We start from the raw sequence: 18752 nt of genomic DNA on the forward strand, positions 1-18752 counted from the left end.
GAGAACATGAGGAGATGAAGACATGAGGACATGAGGAGATGAAGACATGAAGACATGAAGACATGAGGACATGAGGAGATGAGGAGATGAAGACATGAGGACATGAAGACATGAGGACATGAGGAGATGAAGACATGAAGACATGAGAACATGAGGAGATGAGGAGATGAAGACATGAAGACATGAAGACATGAGGACATGAGGAGATGAAGACATGAGGAGATGAAGACATGAGGAGATGAAGACATGAAGACATGAGAACATGAGGAGATGAGGAGATGAAGACATGAGGACATGAAGACATGAGAACATGAGGACATGAAGACAGGAGGAGATGAGGAGATGAAGACATGAGGAGATGAGGACATGAGGACATGAGGAGATGAAGACATGAAGACATGAAGACATGAGGACATGAAAGGGCGGCATTTGGTCGCCATGGTGACGTCACCTACGCGACTTGTAGTCTCTATGGTTACAGATTCTTCTGAATTTTATTCTACAATAGTTTTACAACAAACTGCTGATTTCTCAGGATGAAACGTGATGTTTTAAACAGGTAGAGGACAGATTTTTTTCTCATGGCTCAATTCAAACGGATCACGAAATAAAACTTTCAGTCCCGTTCATTTGAATGGCGAGTTTTTCAGAGTTGAGTTCCCATGGTGACCGTTACTTCCTGCTTCCGCTTAGGCTCTCTATAACAAGATTGAGGCGAATAAACAAAAATGAGGAACGCTTCACAAATTCGTTAAGTGTTCCTCATTTTTGTTTATTTTATGAGGAACGCTTCACGAATTTGAAATTCGTAAAGCATTCCTCATCCTGAGGATGACACGCAAATTCGTGAAGCGTTCCTCTTTTTTGTTTATTTGCGTGAGTTTTATTGTTGATGTACAGTTACCGTAAATACAGTTTAAAAAAAATTTTTTTTTTTTTTTGAATATGTTATTTTTTTGCCTCTAACTCTACACAACTGGATGCAAATACCTCAGGGTGAAGCCCCACATCAACGGATGGTTCGTAATTTGATGATACTTCAAATATATATATATATATATATTTTTTAAACTGTACATAAACAATACAACTCACGCAGATAAACGAAAATGAGGAACGCTTCACGAATTTGCGTGTCATCCTCAGGATGAGGAATGCTTTACGAATTTCAAATTCGTGAAGCGTTTCTCATAAAAGAAACAAAACTGAGGAACACGTCACGTGAAGCGTTCCTCATTTTTGTGTATTTGTCTCAATTTTGTTGCTATGTACAGTTTGAGACTCCATCAGAGCAGCTCTGGCTGCTGCCTCCCTCCCAGCCCACTGCGCCCCCTGTGGCGGAGCTCCGCTACTGCAGCCCAACGCAGAAGTTTGGTCGAAATCGGCCAGAGCCGATTTTCCAAAGATTTTTGACGTTTTTTTTTTTTTTTTTAAAACTGTACATAACTGTAAATTAACAAAACTATCGCAAATAAACGAAAATGAGGAACGCTTCACGAATTTGCCTGTCATCCTTGCGCAGGGGACATGCTAATCTTCTCTGTATCGATTCCAATTTAGTATATGTGTTACCGAAGTAACACGAAAGTCCTATAATCCTGCGTGGCTTTTATGTCCCCACGGAGCCGCGACCCCTCACTGACGGTTCTACAACATTTGGCCCCATTCTGACACATTGGTGTGTATGTGTGTGTGTGTATGTCCCCACTTTAACACATTGGTGTGTATGTGTTTGTGTCTTCCACCTGACGCCGCCACCAGCTGCAGACGTGGCCCGGTTCGACCGAACCAACCCACGTCGGGCTGAACGGAGCCGCCGCAAGGGCTGATGGGTAATATCAGCCGCAAGGCCTGATGGGTAATAAGTGTGAAGCGGGACTTGGCCCCTCCCCCTGCATCCCCCTCACAGAGGAACGTCCTCCCGGATGGTAAAGTCACATTAAATGCTTCGTTTTCAACAGGTTGTTTGTCTTTGCAGCTTTGTTGTAGTTGTTCACCAGTTCGAGTTCGGTGCCAGACGGGTTTGTGATTCACAGAGTCTAAAAGCTGCTCCTCGTCTTCCTCTTCCGGGTGTCGTGGAGCCGCAGTAGCGGCGTCTCTCCGCCAGGTGGCGCCGTCAGGCCGCGGATCAGCCGCAGACCTGCTGCTGCTGCGTTCAGGGCAACTCGGAACTCTGAGCTTCACAGTTAAAAACTCACTTTGTCTTCACGCTACAAGGTTCATGTGGCCCAGTTCGGACTTTTCCCTCTTCCTCTTCCCTTTGTTTGTTTCGCCCCTCATTCAAGAGGCTTCTTCAGTTTAACCCAGAGGAGGGGGTCATGTTTGGTTTCGGGTGAAACCAAAGTCACATGACCACACCCCCGAAACTGGAGGGGGGTCATGTGAGTAGGAGTCACGTGCCTCCGGGTGTGTATGGGGTTTAAACTTCCTGGGAGAGCTCCCAAGACTCCAGCCGTCTGTCCTCCATGTCCAAAACTAGGACATTGGAGTCAGTCCTCATGTTTCCACATATATGACGGGGCCCTGAACGCAGCAGCAGCAGGTCTGCGGCTGATCCGCGGTCTGACGGCGCCACCTGGCGGAGAGACGCCGCTACTGCGGCTCCACGACACCCGGAAGAGGAAGACGAGGAGCAGCTTTTAGACTCTGTGAATCACAAACCCGTCTGGCACCGAACTCGAACTGGTGAACAACTACAACAAAGCTGCAAAGACAAACAACCTGTTGAAAACGAAGCATTTAATGTGACTTTACCATCCGGGAGGACGTTCCTCTGTGAGGGGATGCAGGGGGAGGGGCCAAGTCCCGCTTCACACTTATTACCCATCAGCCCTTGCGGCTGATATTACCCATCAGCCCTTGCGGCGGCTCCGTTCAGCCCGACGTGGGTTGGTTCGGTCGAACTGGGCCACGTCTGCAGCTGGTGGCGGCGTCAGGTGGAAGACACAAACACATACACACCAATGTGTTAAAGTGGGGACATACACACACACACATACACACCAATGTGTCAGAATGGGGCCAAATGTTGTAGAACCGTCAGTGAGGGGTCGCGGCTCCGTGGGGACATAAAAGCCACGCAGGATTATAGGACTTTCGTGTTACTTCGGTAACACATATACTAAAATTGGAACGATACAGAGAAGATTAGCATGGCCCCTGCGCAAGGATGACACGCAAATTCGTGAAGCGTTCCTCATTTTCGTTTATTTGCGATAGTTTTATTGTTAATTTACAGTTATGTACAGTTTAAAAAAAAAAAAAAAAAACGTCAAAAATCTTTGAAAATCGGCTCTGGCCCGATTTCGACCAAACTTCTGCGTTGGCTGCAGTAGCGGAGCTCCGCCACAGGGGCGCAGTGGGCTGGGAGGGAGGCAGCAGCCAGAGCTGCTCTGATGGAGTCTCAAACTGTACATAGCAACAAAATTGAGGCAAATACACAAAAATGAGGAACGCTTCACGTGAAGTGTTCCTCATTTTTGTTTATTTTATGAGAAACGCTTCACGAATTTGAAATTCGTAAAGCATTCCTCATCCTGAGGATGACACGCAAATTCGTGAAGCGTTCCTCATAAAATAAACAAAAATGAGGAACGCTTCACGTGAAGCGTTCCTCATTTTCGTTTATCTGCGTGAGTTGTATTGTTTATGTACAGTTTAAAAATATATATATATATATATATATATATATTTGAAGTATCATCAAATTACGAACCATCCGTTGATGTGGGGCTTCACCCTGAGGTATTTGCATCCAGTTGTGTAGAGTTAGAGGCAAAAAAATAACATATTCAAAAAAAAAAAAAAAATTTTTTTAAACTGTATTTACGGTAACTGTACATTAACAATAAAACTCACGCAAATAAACAAAAAAGAGGAACGCTACACAAATTTGCGTGTCATCCTCAAGATGAGGAACGCTTCACGCATTTCAAATTCGTGAAGCGTTCCTCATAAAATAAACAAAAATGAGGAACACTTAACGAATTTGTGAAGCGTTCCTCATTTTTGTTTATTCGCCTCAATCTTGTTATAGAGAGCCTAAGCGGAAGCAGGAAGTAACGGTCACCATGGGAACTCAACTCTGAAAAACTCGCCATTCAAATGAACGGGACTGAAAGTTTTATTTCGTGATCCGTTTGAATTGAGCCATGAGAAAAAAATCTGTCCTCTACCTGTTTAAAACATCACGTTTCATCCTGAGAAATCAGCAGTTTGTTGTAAAACTATTGTAGAATAAAATTCAGAAGAATCTGTAACCATAGAGACTACAAGTCGCGTAGGTGACGTCACCATGGCGACCAAATGCCGCCCTTTCATCTCCTCCTGTCTTCATGTCTTCATGTCTTCATCTCCTCATGTCTTCATGTCCTCATGTTCTCATGTCTTCATCTCCTCATCTCCTCCTGTCTTCATGTCCTCATGTTCTCATGTCTTCATGTCCTCATGTCTTCATGTCCTCATGTCTTCATGTCTTCATCTCCTCATGTCCTCATGTCCTCATCTCCTCATGTCTTCATCTCCTCATGTCTTCATCTCCTCATGTCCTCATGTCTTCATCTCCTCATGTCTTCATCTCCTCATGTCTTCATCTCCTCATGTCCTCATGTCTTCATCTCCTCATGTCTTCATCTCCTCATGTCTTCATGTCCTCATGTTCTCATGTCTTCATCTCCTCATGTCTTCATGTCTTCATGTCCTCATGTTCTCATGTCTTCATGTCCTCATGTCTTCATGTCTTCATCTCCTCATGTCTTCATCTCCTCATGTCTTCATCTCCTCATGTCCTCATGTCTTCATCTCCTCATGTCCTCATGTCTTCATCTCCTCATGTCTTCATGTCTTCATGTTCTCATGTCCTCATCTCCTCATGTCCTCATGTCTTCATGTCCTCATGTCTTCATGTCCTCATGTCTTCATGTCTTCATGTTCTCATGTCCTCATGTCTTCATCTCCTCATGTCTTCATGTCTTCATCTCCTCATGTCCTCATGTCTTCATGTCCTCATGTCTTCATGTCCTCATGTCTTCATGTCTTCATGTTCTCATGTCCTCATGTCTTCATCTCCTCATGTCTTCATCTCCTCATGTCTTCATCTCCTCATGTCTTCATGTCCTCATGTCTTCATGTCTTCATGTCCTCATGTCCTCATGTCTTCATGTCCTCATGTCCTCATGTCTTCATGTCCTCATGTCTTCATGTCTTCATCTCCTCATGTCTTCATGTCTTCATCTCCTCATGTCTTCATCTCCTCATGTCTTCATCTCCTCATGTCCTCATGTCTTCATCTCCTCATGTCCTCATGTCTTCATGTCCTCATGTCTTCATGTCTTCATGTCCTCATGTCCTCATGTCTTCATCTCCTCATGTCCTCATGTCTTCATGTCCTCATGTCTTCATGTCCTCATGTCTTCATGTCTTCATGTTCTCATGTCCTCATGTCTTCATCTCCTCATGTCTTCATCTCCTCATGTCTTCATCTCCTCATGTCTTCATCTCCTCATGTCCTCATGTCTTCATGTCCTCATGTCTTCATGTCCTCATGTCTTCATGTCTTCATGTTCTCATGTCCTCATCTCCTCATGTCTTCATCTCCTCATGTCTTCATCTCCTCATGTCTTCATGTCTTCATCTCCTCATGTCTTCATGTCTTCATCTCCTCATGTCTTCATGTCTTCATGTTCTCATGTCCTCATCTCCTCATGTCTTCATCTCCTCATGTCTTCATCTCCTCATGTCTTCATCTCCTCATGTCCTCATGTCTTCATGTCTTCATGTCTTCATGTCCTCATGTCTTCATCTCCTCATGTCCTCATGTCTTCATGTCTTCATCTCCTCATGTCCTCATGTCTTCATGTCCTCATGTCTTCATGTCCTCATGTCTTCATGTCTTCATGTTCTCATGTCCTCATGTCTTCATCTCCTCATGTCTTCATCTCCTCATGTCTTCATCTCCTCATGTCCTCATGTCTTCATGTCTTCATGTCCTCATGTCCTCATGTCCTCATGTCTTCATCTCCTCATGTCTTCATGTCCTCATGTCTTCATGTCCTCATGTCTTCATGTCTTCATGTTCTCATGTCCTCATGTCTTCATCTCCTCATGTCTTCATGTCTTCATCTCCTCATGTCCTCATGTCTTCATGTCCTCATGTCTTCATGTCCTCATGTCTTCATGTCTTCATGTTCTCATGTCCTCATGTCTTCATCTCCTCATGTCTTCATCTCCTCATGTCTTCATCTCCTCATGTCCTCATGTCTTCATGTCTTCATGTCCTCATGTCCTCATGTCTTCATGTCCTCATGTCTTCATGTCTTCATCTCCTCATGTCTTCATGTCTTCATCTCCTCATGTCTTCATCTCCTCATGTCTTCATCTCCTCATGTCCTCATGTCTTCATCTCCTCATGTCCTCATGTCTTCATGTCCTCATGTCTTCATGTCCTCATGTCTTCATGTCTTCATGTCCTCATGTCCTCATGTCTTCATCTCCTCATGTCTTCATGTCTTCATCTCCTCATCTCCTCATGTCCTCATGTCCTCATGTCTTCATGTCCTCATGTCTTCATGTCTTCATGTTCTCATGTCCTCATGTCTTCATCTCCTCATGTCTTCATCTCCTCATGTCTTCATCTCCTCATGTCTTCATCTCCTCATGTCCTCATGTCTTCATGTCCTCATGTCTTCATGTCCTCATGTCTTCATGTCTTCATGTTCTCATGTCCTCATCTCCTCATGTCTTCATCTCCTCATGTCTTCATCTCCTCATGTCTTCATGTCTTCATCTCCTCATGTCTTCATGTCTTCATCTCCTCATGTCTTCATGTCTTCATGTTCTCATGTCCTCATCTCCTCATGTCTTCATCTCCTCATGTCTTCATCTCCTCATGTCTTCATCTCCTCATGTCTTCATCTCCTCATGTCTTCATGTCTTCATGTCCTCATGTCCTCATGTCTTCATCTCCTCATGTCCTCATGTCTTCATGTCCTCATGTCTTCATGTCTTCATCTCCTCATGTCTTCATCTCCTCATGTCTTCATCTCCTCATGTCTTCATGTCCTCATGTCTTCATGTCTTCATCTCCTCATGTCCTCATATCTTCATGTTCTCATGTCCTCATCTCCTCATGTCTTCATCTCCTCATGTCTTCATCTCCTCATGTCTTCATCTCCTCATGTCTTCATCTCCTCATGTCTTCATGTCCTCATGTCTTCATCTCCTCATGTCTTCATCTCCTCATGTCTTCATCTCCTCATGTCTTCATCTCCTCATGTCTTCATGTCCTCATGTCCTCATCTCCTCATGTCTTCATCTCCTCATGTCTTCATCTCCTCATGTCTTCATCTCCTCATGTCTTCATCTCCTCATGTCTTCATGTCTTCATGTCTTCATCTCCTCATGTCTTCATCTCCTCATGTCTTCATCTCCTCATGTCTTCATCTCCTCATGTCCTCATGTCTTCATCTCCTCATGTCCTCATGTCTTCATGTCTTCATGTCTTCATCTCCTCATGTCTTCATCTCCTCATGTCTTCATCTCCTCATGTCTTCATCTCCTCATGTCCTCATGTCTTCATGTCCTCATGTCCTCATGTCTTCATCTCCTCATGTCCTCATGTCTTCATGTCTTCATGTCCTCATGTCCTCATGTCTTCATCTCCTCATGTCCTCATGTCTTCATCTCCTCATGTCCTCATGTCTTCATGTCTTCATGTCTTCATCTCCTCATGTCTTCATCTCCTCATGTCTTCATCTCCTCATGTCTTCATCTCCTCATGTCTTCATCTCCTCATGTCCTCATGTCTTCATGTCCTCATGTCCTCATGTCTTCATCTCCTCATGTCCTCATGTCTTCATGTCTTCATGTCCTCATGTCCTCATGTCTTCATCTCCTCATGTCCTCATGTCTTCATCTCCTCATGTCCTCATGTCTTCATGTCTTCATGTCTTCATCTCCTCATGTCTTCATGTTCTCATGTCCTCATCTCCTCATGTCTTCATCTCCTCATGTCTTCATGTCTTCATGTCCTCATGTCCTCATGTCTTCATGTCTTCATGTTCTCATGTCTTCATGTCTTCATGTCTTCATGTTCTCATGTCTTCATCTCCTCATGTCTTCATCTCCTCATGTCTTCATGTCTTCATCTCCTCATGTCCTCATGTCTTCATGTCTTCATCTCCTCATGTCTTCATGTCTTCATGTCTTCATGTTCTCATGTCTTCATCTCCTCATGTCTTCATCTCCTCATGTCTTCATCTCCTCATGTCTTCATGTTCTCATGTCTTCATCTCCTCATGTCTTCATCTCCTCATGTCCTCATCTCCTCATGTCTTCATGTCCTCATGTCTTCATCTCCTCATGTCCTCATGTCTTCATGTCTTCATGTCCTCATGTCCTCATCTCCTCATGTCTTCATCTCCTCATGTCTTCATCTCCTCATGTCTTCATCTCCTCATGTCTTCATGTTCTCATGTCTTCATCTCCTCATGTCTTCATCTCCTCATGTCTTCATCTCCTCATGTCCTCATCTCCTCATGTCTTCATGTCCTCATGTCTTCATCTCCTCATGTCCTCATGTCTTCATCTCCTCATGTCTTCATCTCCTCATGTCCTCATCTCCTCATGTCTTCATCTCCTCATGTCCTCATGTCCTCATCTCCTCATGTCTTCATCTCCTCATGTCCTCATCTCCTCATGTCTTCATCTCCTCATGTCTTCATGTTCTCATGTCCTCATCTCCTCATGTCTTCATGTCTTCATGTCTTCATCTCCTCATGTCCTCATGTCTTCATGTCCTCATGTCTTCATCTCCTCATCTCCTCATGTCCTCATGTCTTCATGTTCTCATGTCCTCATCACCTCATGTCTTCATGTCCTCATGTCTTCATCTCCTCATGTCCTCATGTTCTCATGTCTTCATGTCCTCATGTCTTCATCTCCTCATGTTCTCATGTCTTCATGTCTTCATGTCTTCATATCCTCATGTCTTCATGTCCTCATCTCCTCATCTCCTCATGTCTTCATGTCTTCATGTCCTCATCTCCTCATGTCCTCATCTCCTCATGTCTTCATCTCCTCATGTCCTCATGTTCTCATGTCTTCATGTCTTCATGTCTTCATCTCCTCATGTCTTCATGTTCTCATGTCCTCATCTCCTCATGTCTTCATGTCTTCATGTCTTCATCTCCTCATGTCCTCATGTCTTCATGTCTTCATGTCTTCATCTCCTCATGTCTTCATGTTCTCATGTCCTCATCACCTCATGTCTTCATGTCCTCATGTCTTCATCTCCTCATGTCCTCATGTTCTCATGTCTTCATGTCCTCATGTCTTCATCTCCTCATGTTCTCATGTCTTCATGTCTTCATGTCTTCATGTCCTCATGTCTTCATGTCCTCATCTCCTCATCTCCTCATGTCTTCATGTCTTCATGTCCTCATCTCCTCATGTCCTCATCTCCTCATGTCTTCATCTCCTCATGTCCTCATGTTCTCATGTCTTCATGTCTTCATGTCTTCATCTCCTCATGTCTTCATGTTCTCATGTCCTCATCTCCTCATGTCCTCATGTTCTCATGTCTTCATGTCTTCATGTCTTCATCTCCTCATGTCCTCATGTCTTCATGTCTTCATGTCCTCATCTCCTCATGTCTTCATCTCCTCATGTCCTCATGTTCTCATGTCTTCATGTCCTCATGTCTTCATCTCCTCATGTCCTCATGTCTTCATCTCCTCATGTCCTCATGTCTTCATGTCTTCATCTCCTCATGTCTTCATGTTCTCATGTCCTCATCTCCTCATGTCTTCATGTCCTCATGTCTTCATCTCCTCATGTCTTCATTTTCTCATGTCCTCATCTCCTCATGTCTTCATCTCCTCATGTCTTCATCTCCTCATGTCCTCATGTTCTCATGTCTTCATGTCCTCATCTCCTCATGTCTTCATCTCCTCATGTCCTCATGTTCTCATGTCTTCATGTCCTCATGTCTTCATCTCCTCATGTCCTCATGTCTTCATCTCCTCATGTCCTCATGTCTTCATGTCTTCATCTCCTCATGTCTTCATGTTCTCATGTCCTCATCTCCTCATGTCTTCATGTCTTCATCTCCTCATGTCCTCATGTCTTCATGTCTTCATGTCTTCATCTCCTCATGTCTTCATGTTCTCATGTCCTCATCACCTCATGTCTTCATCTCCTCATGTCCTCATGTTCTCATGTCTTCATGTCTTCATGTCTTCATCTCCTCATGTCTTCATCTCCTCATGTCCTCATGTTCTCATGTCTTCATGTCCTCATCTCCTCATGTCTTCATCTCCTCATGTCCTCATGTTCTCATGTCTTCATGTCCTCATGTCTTCATCTCCTCATGTCCTCATGTCTTCATCTCCTCATGTCCTCATGTCTTCATGTCTTCATCTCCTCATGTCTTCATGTTCTCATGTCCTCATCTCCTCATGTCTTCATGTCCTCATGTCTTCATCTCCTCATGTCTTCATTTTCTCATGTCCTCATCTCCTCATGTCTTCATCTCCTCATGTCTTCATCTCCTCATGTCCTCATGTTCTCATCTCCTCATGTCTTCATCTCCTCATGTCTTCATGTCCTCATGTTCTCATGTCTTCATGTCTTCATCTCCTCATGTCTTCATCTCCTCATGTCTTCATGTCTTCATCTCCTCATGTCTTCATGTTCTCATGTCCTCATCTCCTCATGTCTTCATCTCCTCATGTCTTCATGTCCTCATCTCCTCATGTCTTCATGTCCTCATGTCTTCATCTCCTCATGTCCTCATCTCCTCATCTTCTCATGTCTTCATGTCTTCATGTCTTCATGTCCTCATGTCTTCATGTCCTCATCTCCTCATGTCTTCATGTCCTCATGTCTTCATCTCCTCATGTCTTCATGTCCTCATCTTCTCATGTCTTCATGTCTTCATGTCTTCATCTCCTCATGTCCTCATCTCCTCATGTCCTCATCTTCTCATGTCTTCATGTCTTCATGTCTTCATGTCCTCATGTCTTCATGTTCTCATGTCCTCATCTCCTCATGTCTTCATCTCCTCATGTCTTCATCTCCTCATGTCCTCATGTTCTCATGTCTTCATGTCTTCATCTCCTCATGTCTTCATGTCCTCATGTTCTCATGTCTTCATGTCTTCATCTCCTCATGTCTTAATGTTCTCATGTCCTCATCTCCTCATGTCTTCATGTCCTCATGTCTTCATCTCCTCATGTCTTCATCTCCTCATGTCTTCATGTCCTCATCTCCTCATGTCTTCATCTCCTCATGTCTTCATCTCCTCATGTCTTCATGTCTTCATGTCCTCATGTCTTCATGTCTTCATCTCCTCATGTCTTCATCTCCTCATGTCTTCATGTCCTCATCTCCTCATGTTCTCATCTCCTCATGTCTTCATCTCCTCATGTCTTCATCTCCTCATGTCTTCATGTCTTCATGTCCTCATGTTCTCATCTCCTCATGTCTTCATCTCCTCATGTCCTCATGTCTTCATGTCCTCATGTCTTCATGTCCTCATCTCCTCATGTCTTCATCTCCTCATGTCTTCATCTCCTCATGTCTTCATGTCTTCATGTCCTCATGTTCTCATCTCCTCATGTCTTCATCTCCTCATGTCTTCATGTCTTCATGTCCTCATGTCCTCATCTCCTCATGTCTTCATCTCCTCATGTCTTCATGTCTTCATGTCCTCATGTTCTCATCTCCTCATGTCTTCATCTCCTCATGTCCTCATGTCTTCATGTCTTCATCTCCTCATGTCTTCATCTCCTCATGTCTTCATGTCCTCATCTCCTCATGTTCTCATCTCCTCATGTCTTCATCTCCTCATGTCTTCATGTCCTCATGTCTTCATGTCTTCATCTCCTCATGTCTTCATGTCCTCATGTCTTCATGTCCTCATCTCCTCATGTCTTCATGTCTTCATGTCCTAATCTCCTCATCTCCTCATGTCTTCATCTCCTCATCTCCTCATGTCTTCATGTCTTCATGTCTTCATGTCTTCATCTCCTCATGTTCTCATCTCCTCATGTCTTCATCTCCTCATGTCTTCATGTCTTCATGTCCTCATGTCTTCATGTCTTCATCTCCTCATGTCCTCATGTCTTCATCTCCTCGTGTCTTCATCTCCTCATGTCTTCATGTCCTCATCTCCTCATGTTCTCATCTCCTCATGTCTTCATGTTCTCATGTCTTCATCTCCTCATGTCTTCATCTCCTCATGTCTTCATGTCTTCATGTCCTCATGTCTTCATCTCCTCATGTCTTCATCTCCTCATGTCCTCATGTCCTCATGTCTTCATCTCCTCATGTCTTCATCTCCTCATGTCCTCATGTCCTCATGTCTTCATCTCCTCATGTCTTCATCTCCTCATGTCCTCATGTCCTCATGTCTTCATCTCCTCATGTCTTCATGTCCTCATGTTCTCATGTCTTCATGTCCTCATGTCTTCATGTCTTCATCTCCTCATGTCTTCATGTCCTCATGTCTTCATCTCCTCATGTCTTCATGTCCTCATGTCTTCATGTCCTCATGTCTTCATGTCCTCATGTCTTCATCTCCTCATGTCTTCATGTCCTCATGTCTTCATGTCCTCATGTCTTCATGTCCTCATGTCTTCATGTCTTCATGTCCTCATGTTCTCATGTCTTCATGTCCTCATGTCTTCATGTCTTCATGTCCTCATGTTCTCATGTCTTCATGTCCTCATGTCTTCATCTCCTCATGTCTTCATGTCTTCATGTCTTCATCTCCTCATGTCTTCATGTCCTCATGTCTTCATGTCCTCATGTCTTCATGTCCTCATGTCTTCATGTCTTCATGTCCTCATGTTCTCATGTCTTCATGTCCTCATGTCTTCATGTCCTCATCTCCTCATGTCTTCATCTCCTCATGTCTTCATCTCCTCATGTCTTCATGTCTTCATGTCCTCATGTCTTCATGTCTTCATCTCCTCATGTCTTCATCTCCTCATGTCTTCATGTCCTCATCTCCTCATGTTCTCATCTCCTCATGTCTTCATCTCCTCATGTCTTCATGTCTTCATGTCCTCATGTCTTCATGTCTTCATCTCCTCATGTCTTCATGTCCTCATGTCTTCATGTCCTCATCTCCTCATGTCTTCATGTCTTCATGTCCTAATCTCCTCATCTCCTCATGTCTTCATCTCCTCATCTCCTCATGTCTTCATGTCTTCATGTCTTCATCTCCTCATGTTCTCATCTCCTCATGTCTTCATCTCCTCATGTCTTCATGTCTTCATGTCCTCATGTCTTCATGTCTTCATCTCCTCATGTCCTCATCTCCTCATGTCTTCATCTCCTCATCTCCTCATGTCCTCATGTCTTCATCTCCTCATGTCTTCATCTCCTCATGTCTTCATGTCCTCATCTCCTCATGTTCTCATCTCCTCATGTCTTCATGTCTTCATGTTCTCATGTCTTCATCTCCTCATGTCTTCATCTCCTCATGTCTTCATGTCTTCATGTCCTCATGTCTTCATGTCTTCATCTCCTCATGTCTTCATCTCCTCATGTCTTCATGTCTTCATGTCCTCATGTCTTCATGTCTTCATCTCCTCATGTCCTCATGTCCTCATGTCTTCATCTCCTCATGTCTTCATGTCCTCATGTCTTCATCTCCTCATGTCTTCATGTTCTCATGTCTTCATGTCCTCATGTCTTCATGTCTTCATCTCCTCATGTCTTCATGTCCTCATGTCTTCATCTCCTCATGTCTTCATGTCCTCATGTCTTCATGTCCTCATGTCTTCATGTCCTCATGTCTTCATCTCCTCATGTCTTCATGTCCTCATGTCTTCATGTCCTCATGTCTTCATGTCCTCATGTCCTCATGTTCTCATGTCTTCATGTCTTCATGTCTTCATGTCTTCATGTCCTCATGTTCTCATGTCTTCATGTCCTCATGTCTTCATCTCCTCATGTCTTCATGTCTTCATCTCCTCATGTCTTCATGTCCTCATGTCTTCATGTCCTCATGTCTTCATGTCCTCATGTCTTCATGTCTTCATGTCCTCATGTTCTCATGTCTTCATGTCCTCATGTCTTCATGTCCTCATGTCCTCATGTCTTCATGTCCTCATGTCTTCATGTCTTCATCTCCTCATGTCTTCATCTCCTCATGTCTTCATGTCCTCATGTTCTCATGTCTTCATGTCCTCATGTCTTCATGTCCTCATGTTCTCATGTCTTCATCTCCTCATGTCTTCATGTCTTCATGTCCTCATGTCTTCATCTCCTCATGTCTTCATGTCCTCATGTTCTCATGTCTTCATGTCCTCATGTCTTCATGTCCTCATGTCCTCATGTCTTCATCTCCTCATGTTCTCATGTCTTCGTGTCTTCATCTCCTCATGTCTTCACGTCCTCATGTTCTCATGTCTTCATGTTCTCATGTCTTCATGTCCTCATGTCCTCATGTCTTCATCTCCTCATGTTCTCATGTCCTCATGTTCTCATGTCTTCATGTCTTCATCTCCTCATGTCCTCATGTCTTCATGTCCTCATGTCTTCATGTCTTCATGTCCTCATGTCTTCATCTCCTCATGTCTTCATGTCCTCATGTTCTCATGTCTTCATCTCCTCATGTTCTCATGTCCTCATGTCTTCATCTCCTCATCTCCTCATGTCTTCATGTCTTCATCTCCTCATGTTCTCATGTCCTCATGTCTTCATCTCCTCATGTCCTCATCTCCTCATGTCTTCATCTCCTCATGTCTTCATGTCTTCATCTCCTCATGTCTTCATCTCCTCATGTCTTCATGTCTTCATCTCCTCATGTCTTCATGTCTTCATGTCTTCATCTCCTCATGTCCTCATGTCTTCATGTCTTCATGTCTTCATCTCCTCATGTCTTCATGTTCTCATGTCCTCATGTCTTCATCTCCTCATGTCCTCATCTCCTCATGTCTTCATCTCCTCATGTCTTCATCTCCTCATGTCCTCATGTCTTCATGTCTTCATCTCCTCATGTCTTCATGTCTTCATCTCCTCATGTCTTCATGTCTTCATCTCCTCATGTCTTCATCTCCTCATGTCTTCATGTCTTCATCTCCTCATGTCTTCATGTCTTCATGTCTTCATCTCCTCATGTCCTCATGTCTTCATGTCCTCATGTCTTCATCTCCTCATGTCTTCATCTCCTCATGTCCTCATGTCTTCATGTCTTCATGTCTTCATCTCCTCATGTCTTCATGTCTTCATCTCCTCATGTCTTCATGTCTTCATCTCCTCATGTCTTCATGTCTTCATCTCCTCATGTCTTCATCTCCTCATGTTCTCATGTCTTCATCTCCTCATGTCTTCATGTCTTCATGTCCTCATGTCTTCATGTCTTCATGTCTTCATCTCCTCATGTCTTCATGTCCTCATGTCTTCATGTCTTCATCTCCTCATGTCTTCATGTCTTCATGTCCTCATGTCTTCATGTCTTCATGTCTTCATCTCCTCATGTCTTCATGTCCTCATGTCTTCATGTCTTCATCTCCTCATGTCTTCATGTCTTCATGTCCTCATGTCTTCATGTCTTCATGTCTTCATGTCTTCATGTCTTCATCTCCTCATGTCTTCATGTCTTCATGTCTTCATCTCCTCATGTCTTCATCTCCTCATGTCTTCATGTCTTCATGTCCTAATGTCTTCATGTCTTCATATCTTCATCTTCTCATGTCTTCATGTCTTCATGTCTTCATGTCCTCATGTCTTCATGTCCTCATGTCTTCATGTCTTCATGTCTTCATGTCCTCATGTCTTCATGTCCTCATGTCTTCATGTCTTCATGTCTTCATGTCCTCATGTCCTCATGTCTTCATGTCTTCATGTCTTCATGTCCTCATGTCTTCATGTCCTCATGTCTTCATGTCTTCATGTCCTCATGTCTTCATGTCTTCATGTCTTCATCTCCTCATGTCTTCATCTCCTCATGTCTTCATGTCTTCATGTCCTCATGTCTTCATGTCTTCATGTCCTCATGTCTTCATCTCCTCATGTCTTCATGTCCTCATGTTCTCATGTCTTCATCTCCTCATGTTCTCGTGTCCTCATGTCTTCATCTCCTCATGTCCTCATCTCCTCATGTCTTCATCTCCTCATGTCTTCATGTCTTCATCTCCTCATGTCTTCATCTCCTCATGTCTTCATCTCCTCATGTCTTCATGTCTTCATCTCCTCATGTCTTCATGTCTTCATCTCCTCATGTCTTCATCTCCTCATGTCTTCATGTCTTCATCTCCTCATGTCTTCATGTCTTCATGTCTTCATCTCCTCATGTCCTCATGTCTTCATGTCTTCATGTCTTCATCTCCTCATGTCCTCATGTCTTCATGTCTTCATCTCCTCATGTCTTCATGTCTTCATCTCCTCATGTCTTCATGTCTTCATGTCTTCATCTCCTCATGTCCTCATGTCTTCATGTCTTCATGTCTTCATGTCTTCATCTCCTCATGTCTTCATCTCCTCATGTCTTCATGTCTTCATCTCCTCATGTCTTCATGTCTTCATGTCTTCATCTCCTCATGTCCTCATGTCCTCATGTCCTCATGTCTTCATGTTCTCATGTCCTCATGTCTTCATCTCCTCATGTCCTCATGTCTTCATCTCCTCATGTCTTCATCTCCTCATGTCCTCATGTCCTCATGTCTTCATGTCTTCATGTCTTCATGTCTTCATCTCCTCATGTCTTCATGTTCTCATGTCCTCATGTCTTCATCTCCTCATGTCCTCATGTCTTCATCTCCTCATGTCTTCATCTCCTCATGTCTTCATCTCCTCATGTCTTCATGTCTTCATCTCCTCATGTCTTCATGTCTTCATCTCCTCATGTCCTCATGTCTTCATGTCTTCATCTCCTCATGTCCTCATGTCTTCATCTCCTCATGTCCTCATGTCTTCATGTCTTCATCTCCTCATGTCTTCATGTCTTCATCTCCTCATGTCTTCATGTCTTCATCTCCTCATGTCTTCATGTCTTCATGTCTTCATCTCCTCATGTCCTCATGTCTTCATGTCTTCATGTCTTCATCTCCTCATGTCTTCATCTCCTCATGTCCTCATGTCTTCATGTCCTCATGTCTTCATCTCCTCCTGTCTTCATCTCCTCATGTCCTCATGTCTTCATGTCTTCATGTCTTCATCTCCTCATGTCTTCATGTCTTCATCTCCTCATGTCTTCATGTCTTCATCTCCTCATGTCTTCATGTCTTCATCTCCTCATGTCTTCATGTCTTCATCTCCTCATGTCTTCATCTCCTCATGTTCTCATGTCTTCATCTCCTCATGTCTTCATGTCTTCATGTCCTCATGTCTTCATGTCTTCATGTCTTCATCTCCTCATGTCTTCATGTCCTCATGTCTTCATGTCTTCATCTCCTCATGTCTTCATGTCCTCATGTCTTCATGTCTTCATGTCTTCATCTCCTCATGTCTTCATGTCCTCATGTCTTCATGTCTTCATCTCCTCATGTCTTCATGTCTTCATCTCCTCATGTCTTCATGTCTTCATGTCTTCATGTCCTCATGTCTTCATGTCTTCATGTCTTCATGTCCTCATGTCCTCATATCTTCATCTCCTCATGTCTTCATCTCCTCATGTCTTCATGTCTTCATGTCTTCATCTCCTCATGTCTTCATGTCTTCATGTCTTCATCTCCTCATGTCTTCATCTCCTCATGTCTTCATGTCTTCATGTCCTCATGTCTTCATGTCTTCATGTCTTCATGTCTTCATGTCCTCATATCTTCATCTCCTCATGTCTTCATCTCCTCATGTCTTCATGTCTTCATGTCTTCATCTCCTCATGTCTTCATGTCTTCATGTCTTCATGTCTTCATGTCCTCATATCTTCATCTCCTCATGTCTTCATCTCCTCATGTCTTCATGTCTTCATGTCTTCATCTCCTCATGTCTTCATGTCTTCATGTCTTCATCTCCTCATGTCTTCATCTCCTCATGTCTTCATGTCTTCATGTCCTCATGTCTTCATGTCTTCATATCTTCATCTTCTCATGTCTTCATGTCCTCATGTCTTCATGTCTTCATGTCTTCATCTCCTCATGTCTTCATCTCCTCATGTCTTCATGTCTTCATCTCCTCATGTCTTCATGTCTTCATGTCTTCATCTCCTCATGTCTTCATCTCCTCATGTCTTCATGTCTTCATGTCCTCATGTCTTCATGTCTTCATGTCTTCATGTCCTCATGTCTTCATGTCCTCATGTCTTCATGTCTTCATGTCTTCATGTCTTCATGTCCTCATGTCTTCATCTCCTCATGTCTTCATGTCCTCATGTCTTCATGTCTTCATGTCTTCATGTCCTCATGTCTTCATGTCTTCATGTCTTCATGTCTTCATGTCCTCATGTCTTCATGTCCTCATGTCTTCATGTCTTCATGTCTTCATGTCCTCATGTCTTCATGTCTTCATGTCTTCATCTCCTCATGTCTTCATCTCCTCATGTCTTCATGTCTTCATGTCCTCATGTCTTCATGTCTTCATCTTCTCATCTCCTCATGTCTTCATCTCCTCATGTCTTCATGTCTTCATGTCCTCATGTCTTCATGTCTTCATATCTTCATCTTCTCATGTCTTCATGTCTTCATGTCCTCATGTCTTCATCTCCTCATGTCTTCATCTCCTCATGTCTTCATGTCTTCATGTCCTCATGTCTTCATGTCTTCATATCTTCATCTTCTCATCTCCTCATGTCTTCATCTCCTCAT

The 18752-nt window shown here is 43.5% G+C and overlaps 2 non-coding genes across 2 annotated transcripts; one reads left to right on the plus strand and one right to left on the minus strand.

Moving 5' to 3' along the window:
• Positions 1–1477: 1477 nt before the first annotated feature.
• Positions 1478–1583, minus strand: LOC146980502 (U6 spliceosomal RNA). The gene has a single exon (XR_015036737.1). It is a non-coding gene; the product is annotated as a U6 spliceosomal RNA (small nuclear RNA).
• A 1515-nt stretch (positions 1584–3098) lies between these two features.
• On the plus strand, positions 3099–3204 carry LOC146980503 (U6 spliceosomal RNA). The gene has a single exon (XR_015036667.1). It is a non-coding gene; the product is annotated as a U6 spliceosomal RNA (small nuclear RNA).
• The last annotated feature ends 15548 nt before the right edge of the window (positions 3205–18752 follow it).

This window comes from Trachurus japonicus, chromosome 9 (genome assembly GCF_045865225.1).
Source record: "Trachurus japonicus isolate A0001 chromosome 9, Traja_1.0".
NCBI classification, from domain to species: Eukaryota; Metazoa; Chordata; class Actinopteri; order Carangiformes; family Carangidae; genus Trachurus; species Trachurus japonicus.